Source organism: Halyomorpha halys, unplaced genomic scaffold, assembly GCF_000696795.3.
Source record: "Halyomorpha halys isolate HHAL.00 unplaced genomic scaffold, Hhal_1.1 Scaffold472.1, whole genome shotgun sequence".
NCBI classification, from domain to species: domain Eukaryota; kingdom Metazoa; phylum Arthropoda; class Insecta; order Hemiptera; family Pentatomidae; genus Halyomorpha; species Halyomorpha halys.
The window spans coordinates 29,446-37,330 of NW_027111148.1; the positions used below are offsets into that span (position 1 = coordinate 29,446).

Here is a 7,885-nt window from a genome sequence, read left to right on the forward strand (position 1 = left end):
TTTTGAACATCAATTTTCTTTATTGAATTAGTTTTAGTCATTTTAATAAAAGACCAAAATAACAAAATAATTAAGAAAGTACATAAATCTGTAAATAAGTCAGCCGTGTAGATAATTGATACCTCTATGGGAATTATAGCACAATAGAGCCACGACTAACACAATTGTGAACACTATGTTCACGATTGATGGTTCCAAATAAAATTATACAACATTTTAATATGCCACATGGTGTATGGTTGATCATAACCTGTACTTATATCGGGATTTATTATGAATATCTGTATTATTTAGTGTTTAATTTATTTTATATAGTTTTCAAAGCATCGGATTATGATAATACTAGAAGAGTCAAATAAAGTTTACAAGAGTTAGTGTGTGATAAGAATACAACCTAAATGCTCAACATTAATCTAAACGTTTATTTATAGCAGTGTAAAGCATGTCCCCAAGGTGGTCTAAGATGCTGATAACCGAGTTCCGTATCCCGATGCCTTTAACATTAGAAGAGTACCAGAGAGGACAAATCTACACTACTATCCAAACTTCTATAAACGAAACAACGACTGAAGAAGGTGTAGAGATAGTAGCGGATGAACCATTTACGGACAACGTGGAAATGCCAGAGGGGTACACATCAGGACAGTATACGAAGAAGGTTTACAATTTTGCCAACAGATTCCCGTTTTTCATCAGAGCTCTCGCTCCAAAGAGTGTTATGCTACTCAACGAAGAAAGCTGGAATGCCTTTCCGTACTCGAGGACTGTTGTCACCAATGAAAGAATGCAAGAAGATTTCTTCATAAAGATAGAAACGTATTACTGTGAGGGGAAACCGGAACAAGAAAACGCTCATAAACTGGACCAATGCATGCTGGATATGCGTAAAGTAACCTTAATAGACATTGCAAACGACCAACTGTCTAGCAACTGGACGAAGGGGGGCACCGACCCTTCCCAATACGTATCGCAGGATTCACAGCGGGGCCCCTTGACCGCGGAATGGATAGAGATCGCGAATCCCATCATGACGTGTTACAAGCTGGTGCAGGTGAAGTTCAAGTGGTTCGGGTTGCAGCGGACGGTCGAGAGTTTCATAATGAAGACAGAGAAGAAGCTCTTCACCAGCTTCCATCGCAGCATGTTCGTCTGGATGGACGATTGGTACAATCTATCGCCGACTCAGCTGCGAACTATGGAAACAAAGGCGGAAATGCAACTAAGTTCCGGCCCGTCGAGGAATATGTCTCGCTACCAAACGAGTACATACGCAATACACTGAATACATTGATTGGTACTTTTATTTTGAAGACTGTAGATTTTAACCACGTATTTCGATTTGTAAATAGTTAAAAATAAATGTCTCATGTTTTGGATTAAAGTAATAGATTTCTATGAAATGCATTCAAATTAATAATATAAAACTAGTGAGAAAATGTATCATATGTTATACATTGTGTCAAGTTATAAAGTCTCTATCTCTTCAATATTTACTCTATGTTGCATTTCATTCAGAATGTTAGTTATTATTGGAGATTAACTAAAGTAATTAAAAATAGCACTATTCATTAGCGTTTGTTTACTGATATTAATGAAAAATAGGTAAGTGAAAATAACGTAGCTATTACCTATAATATAGTATAGTGTAAGATATTGAAGCATTTTTATACTGTTTCGATTTTTATGTGTGTTTTATATGTTATATTTATATTTTTAATTTAATCGAAAAGATAAATTCAAATTTCATCTTTAAACTCTGGAGCAGAAAATAATTCTAAGTAGTTGGGGGTGTGTAGTAATATTGCCAACATAGTATGTATTGTTTGAAATCCGTATGTAAAATTTATTGTGGAAATGTGTAATGAAATAAGTGTGAATTACAAAGTTGTTGATTCCTCAATTGTTTTCCTTAAGTTACCACAGGGTGGTTTTAGTATATTTTATTTTTACTCAATGTTTACACATCGACTGGGGTAATAGCGCCACCTCTAATTCTCTCTTATAGTTGATATGTATCCATTGACAGCATCTCTTACTTTGAGCAACTATAATCTGTGTTAATTTTGGTTAATTTTTTTATTAAAAAATATACAAGATATGGCAAACTACAACCCTATATTTCAAATCCACCAAATAATTTCAGCATTACCCATTTTTCTGGGAGCATAAATATTTATAAAACATTTGATCACAAAGTTCACGTCTTTGTAGCCATATCCAAAATTCGCTTTTTTACCACCATTTTTATATAAACCTTCCATGCATAAAACAATAAAGCAGATTCCAAAGACATAGTTGTGAATCGGAGAGACTTTCAGTTTTTTCTCGTCTGTTCGGCTACCCTGTTTTTGTGGAAAATGTTGCAACTAAAACATTTTCGATAAAAAAAATTTGAAGTTTCTTTAAATAAACAAATTTAAATACAAAATTCTTGTCAACGCACAACTTGAAGTTGTGTCAATAATTTCACAGGTTGCAAAAAAAAGTTCAGCCAAATGCATTGGTTTCTCACTGTTTTTAACGTGTTAATCATATTTACTCGAAACATTTTTCTGGATATTTCTTTTGGGTAGGTAATTAGTTATATTTGAAGAATGATAGTTTGTTATTTGGGCTTGAGATCTAGGGAATTAGTACAGAGGAAGCGAAAGTAGAAAACGGAATCATATGAAATCTGTAATACTCTAACCACCAACTTTCCTCCCAATTTTATTGAAATGGGACAAGTCTAAATCGAAATGTATGAATATATAGATTTATGCATGTATTAACGAAAGTAGTAAACGAAATCTGATAAAATCGATAGAGAATTAACCCGCTCAATCCCCTACAATTTTATCAAATCGGATTAACGGATAGATCGATTATTTAACAAAAAATGTTTAACGGTTCAAAACGTAAAATTGAAGCAAAAACTTCCGATTCTGAAAACTTATTATTACTTTTTTTTCATTTGCTGTATGAAAAGAATGATTTTTCCTACTTTCGAAAGCAAGGAAAATAATAATATTAAAAAATAATTAAAGTTCGCAAAATAACAAAAACACCTTTTTGTTGTGTACCAACATACCGATGCCCCGTGTTAAACTTTAAAATAGAGGTTTGGTGAATTCTATGTTGGGCTATTCTCACCCCTCGCGGCACAATTCCACTCTATTTTACGGTGCTAAGGAAGCAAATGATGTAAAAAAAAAAAAAGATTACAGTTCACTAAATAAAAAAAAACAATGGTACAATCTCACTACATCAAGTGAACTTTTTTTGATATTAGAACATGGCAACTAAAAAAGATGTATTACTGATACCTGCAGATAATACTTCTACGGTGACAGTGCAATGAAAATGAATTACTCATTAGCGTTTAGCCCCGTGTTAAGCGTTAAAAAATAATACCTTTAATTTCAAGCCTAGTTTGATGAACCCTACCTTGGCCTATTCTCACCCCTCGAGGAACAATTCCTCCCCATTTTACGTTACTAAAGCTTTCCGATTTCCTTTTGTAATTTCTATTACAGGTAAAATTCATTATAGCATATACGTAAAATTACTTTAATTATTAAGATTGATATTGTATGTCGAAGGCCTTGAAGATCCATTTTATTGTCATTATTTGTAATGTTATATATAAATAATCTATTAAAACAAAACTTGAGGTATAGATAGTTGACCGTAGATTAATGATTGGAGAAGTTTGTCAGGGGTGCGGTCTGCAAAGAACAACATAAATAAACAAAACCAATAAATAAATATGGTTTTGTTTATTTATGTTGTTCGTTGCTGACCTTAAAATAACGTAAACTTAAAAGACGTAAAATTACTTTAATTATTAAGATTGATATTGTATGTCGAAGGCCTTGAAGATCCATTTTATTGTCATTATTTGTAATGTTATATATAAATAATCTATTAAAACAAAACTTGAGGTGTAGATAGTTGACCGTAGATTAATGATTGGAGAAGTTTGTCGGGGGGTGCGGTCAGCAAAGAACAACATAAATAAACAAAACCAATAAATAAATATGATTTTGTTTATTTATGTTGTTCTTTGCTGATCGCACCCCCCGACAAACTTCTCCAATCATTAAAACAAAACTTCTTTATTGTATATACTATATTAACAGAAGAAACACTAACCAACAGAGGATGGCCTCCCGTGGCCGTATAAACATTCCTAGCAATACGTTACAATTTGTATATATTATTCTATGTTTAATTATAAGTGGTACGTAAACAAAGAATAAAATTCTGCTTCTAAATATAATTTATTGCTGTATGTATTATCAGGGAGCTCAATCATACTTCTTTTGATAAAATAATATTTTATTATTGAAAAATATTTATATGTTACAGATAAAGTGACTTGCGAGGCATATGTGCAGTGCAGTTCAAGATTAGTATTTTTTGTTCAATATTTAATTGCTGGTTCGAGGGTAGAATGAATATTATTTCTTAGTCAAAAGAAAGTAAGACATAAAGACATCGCTAAGTCAGAGCTAAGAATGATTTGTTACGGGATCGGTCGAACACGGTGGCTAGTGGATTGGCTGAGACTGGAAGAAATGGAAAGTGGTTATCGGTGCGATCTTACTGCGAATCATGTCACTATCAATCTGGTAAGAGGAGAAAATGGAGAGCTGCCCCACTGCCTTGGGGAAAGCCTCACAAATCATTTATAGTTAGTACTCTGATGACTATATCCTCTCCGAGGCAATTTATAAGTCAACGGTTTGCAAGTTGTTCAGCTCTGGACTCGTTGCATTTAGACGTTCCTAAGAAGGAAAGTGTTATTGTTTAGCGTTGCTACAACAGGTACCTGTACCCAGTTCATAAAAAATAAAATATATTGAACCAGATTAAGGATCATTTATTATTAAAAAATCATTTACCACACCTGAAGACCAACCTGAGATTGAATCAGAAAAACTGGAGGGAGAAAAATAATACTTTTCCTTCTTAAATTCTGAAATTAAAAAAAAACAAAAAAACAAACCCAATAATCGTCTAACTTTCAAGATGCAATATTGTAAGGAGTGAATGAGCCCTTTGCAGGCGAGAGTATTAAGGAATCGCCTCAGCAACTCCTAACTGCGTTTCTATTCCAGCCTGGAAAGATTTGACTTTAATTTCGTGGCACCTGAAATTACATGCAATAGCCTCAGCACTCAACTTTTCCATGACAGTAACGAATACTAACATAGTTATTAGACTCTTCACTAAAAGACTATTAGACTAAGTTCACTAAAAGCCATGAAGATCATTTACCCGAAACACCCGGGGATCATAACAATTCACAATTATACCAACATGCTCGAAAACTTGGGAAAAACTGTTTTCTTTATATGGGTGCCGGGTCACGTGGGGATCACTGTAAATGAACAGGCGGACATTGCAGCTAAACAAGCACTTGCTCTTCCAGGTCAGGGCGCGGCCATTCTGACACCACAAGAAATAAGTCTTCCAATGAAAAATGAGATATTATCTAGTTGGCAAGCCATGTGGGATGAAAGCCCGCCAAGCAAATTAAAAACTATCAAAAAAACCACTAAACCATGGACCACATCAAACCGTTCCAATCGCAGGGAGGAGGTAGCTATTGCCAGATTGAGAATAGGTCATACGAGTTTAACTCATAGATATCTGATCAGTAAGCAGCCACCGCCAAAATGTCAATACTGCAACAGTGTATTATCGATCAGTCACATATTTGAGAAATGTCATTTTTATTCTGCGAACTTGAGTAGATTGGGAGTAGGACCGAGTGTATCGGATGCTCTGAATGATGACCAGAAGAACGTGGAAATGGTCTTAGTTTTCTTAAAAATGAATGGCCTTTTGAATAAGATTTAAACCAGAAAATCTGTTATACGTAAAAAAAATACCAAAAGAAGTAATTATTTAAATTTTTTTCGAAATTATTTAAAGAGAAAAATAAAGTGAAATAGAATTATAAATATAAATGAAACAGAATTATAAAGCACGAAACAAGGGCGTTGATGACCTCAGGGTTTTACGCCCTAAAACCCCTGACAACAACAAGTATAATTTTGCTTCCTCGTTAGTTACTGAAGGTAGGGGAACGAACAAAAGTTATATCCTCAAACTTGAAAATTTATGATTTAGACATCGCAAGACGAGAACAGATATGTTTTCGTTTCTGTTTGTAGGTCTAGAGTTAAATTTGTGTTCGGGCATAATCGAACGTTTAAAATTTTTTGGCTACAATATGTACTAAAATAATTACCTAATAACTTGTAATTTGTAAAATACACATTGTTTCAAATCCTCAATGAATGAAAATTTTCAATTACAATATTTTACTATATTATTATTATTATTTACTATATTATTATTACTATATTATTCTATATTTTGAACTCACACGTTTCGGGATTTACCCCATACTCGTGTAATATTGTATCCTAAAGTTTTAACAACTAATTTCTATCTATAGATTATAGGTATACAATTAAAATTCTGGTAATTAATATTTACGTATTAGTGTTTTCTTCACCTCAGAATTTATAAAAAATAATATAATCAACTTTATAGAAAAGAATATCCAGGAATATTAATGATCTTTATTTAGTCCTTGAGTGGTCCATGTTTGTATAGCAGACTGAGTGGTCCTCAGTCATTCGATTCCGACCAAGTTTTACATTTCGGCAGTGTTAGGTTGCAGCTCTTATTTTCAAGGTTCTCTATGAGGTTTTCTCATACAACACACTGCGGATGTTGAATTTCGAAACTCTTTGAAGAAATTCAATATCATAATAAACATAAACATCAGTATTAAAACAAAAAAATATTCAGACATGTGATATAAGTATTTTCGAAAAAATACATAAAAGATATCTTAGATCAGAAGTAGTAGGATATTCATTTAATATGAAGACAACCGCGTTCACGCTACTCATTTATACGAAAAATCATACTTATAAGATGATATCATATTACTTACTCAGTTATTTCTAGTACTGATGTAAAAATGTAATAAGCTAAAAGATTTTCATCAAACCTAGTTCTAAAAATAAGCTAAAGTTAGTATTAAAATATAACTAAATAATTATATTGTATATTACCCGAGAACAACCCGCTTTACTCTGTTACATTGTTTTGTAACAACAGTACATTTAGGTGGGTAAAAGTCCCATGGGTTTGTGGGCGGATTGGGTTGGTTTGAAGGTGTACCTGATAAAAACCGTGCGTTTTATAATTTTTAATTTTTTGTTTCACGTTCATGTTTTAACTTCATGGCTGATTATGGGAAAGAAAAAAGTCTGTTTTATCAAGATATCTTTGTTTTTTGTTTTTTTTTTGTCTTTACAGCAATATCATATCAGTATTAGGTTACAAAAAATACAAATATTAAAAGCATGCGATTGCGTGCAACTTTTTTGTGGATTTCAGTATGTCTATACTGAGTAATCTATTCTGTTTATTCAATTTTCCGTTAGCTGAAAATAAACAGAAGCAATAATAATAATTTATATTGCTAAGATTATAGACCTTATTCTCATATTTTCTTGAAGAGTCGACATTGGAGGATAGAAATCAACAAAAAATATTTTCTTACTGACACTTCTATTGAAGTTGAAGTATACTGAAGTTCTATTAAAAATATCAATTAGTATCAACTTGAAATGAAAACATCAAAAAATTCTGTTCTGATGCGCTAATTATGCCAAATGGTGCTATTACGATCACTAAGCGTTGTTTGATATATTTTGCATTAACATACACAATATGGAGTGCATTATATTTTATATTAAGGATTATTCTTAAATATTGAGCAATTTACAAGCCTTGGGCCAGCTTTGACCATCTAGAAAATTTTGAATGCAAAATTTACTGATAAAATTTTGAATGCAAAATTTACTGATAAAAT

At 32.5% G+C, this 7,885-nt stretch overlaps 1 pseudogene; it reads left to right on the top strand.

Annotated features, from left to right (window-relative positions):
* The first annotated feature begins 442 nt into the window (after nucleotides 1-442).
* LOC106683176 (phosphatidylinositol transfer protein alpha isoform pseudogene) lies at nucleotides 443-1,282 on the top strand (annotated as a pseudogene).
* The last annotated feature ends 6,603 nt before the right edge of the window (nucleotides 1,283-7,885 follow it).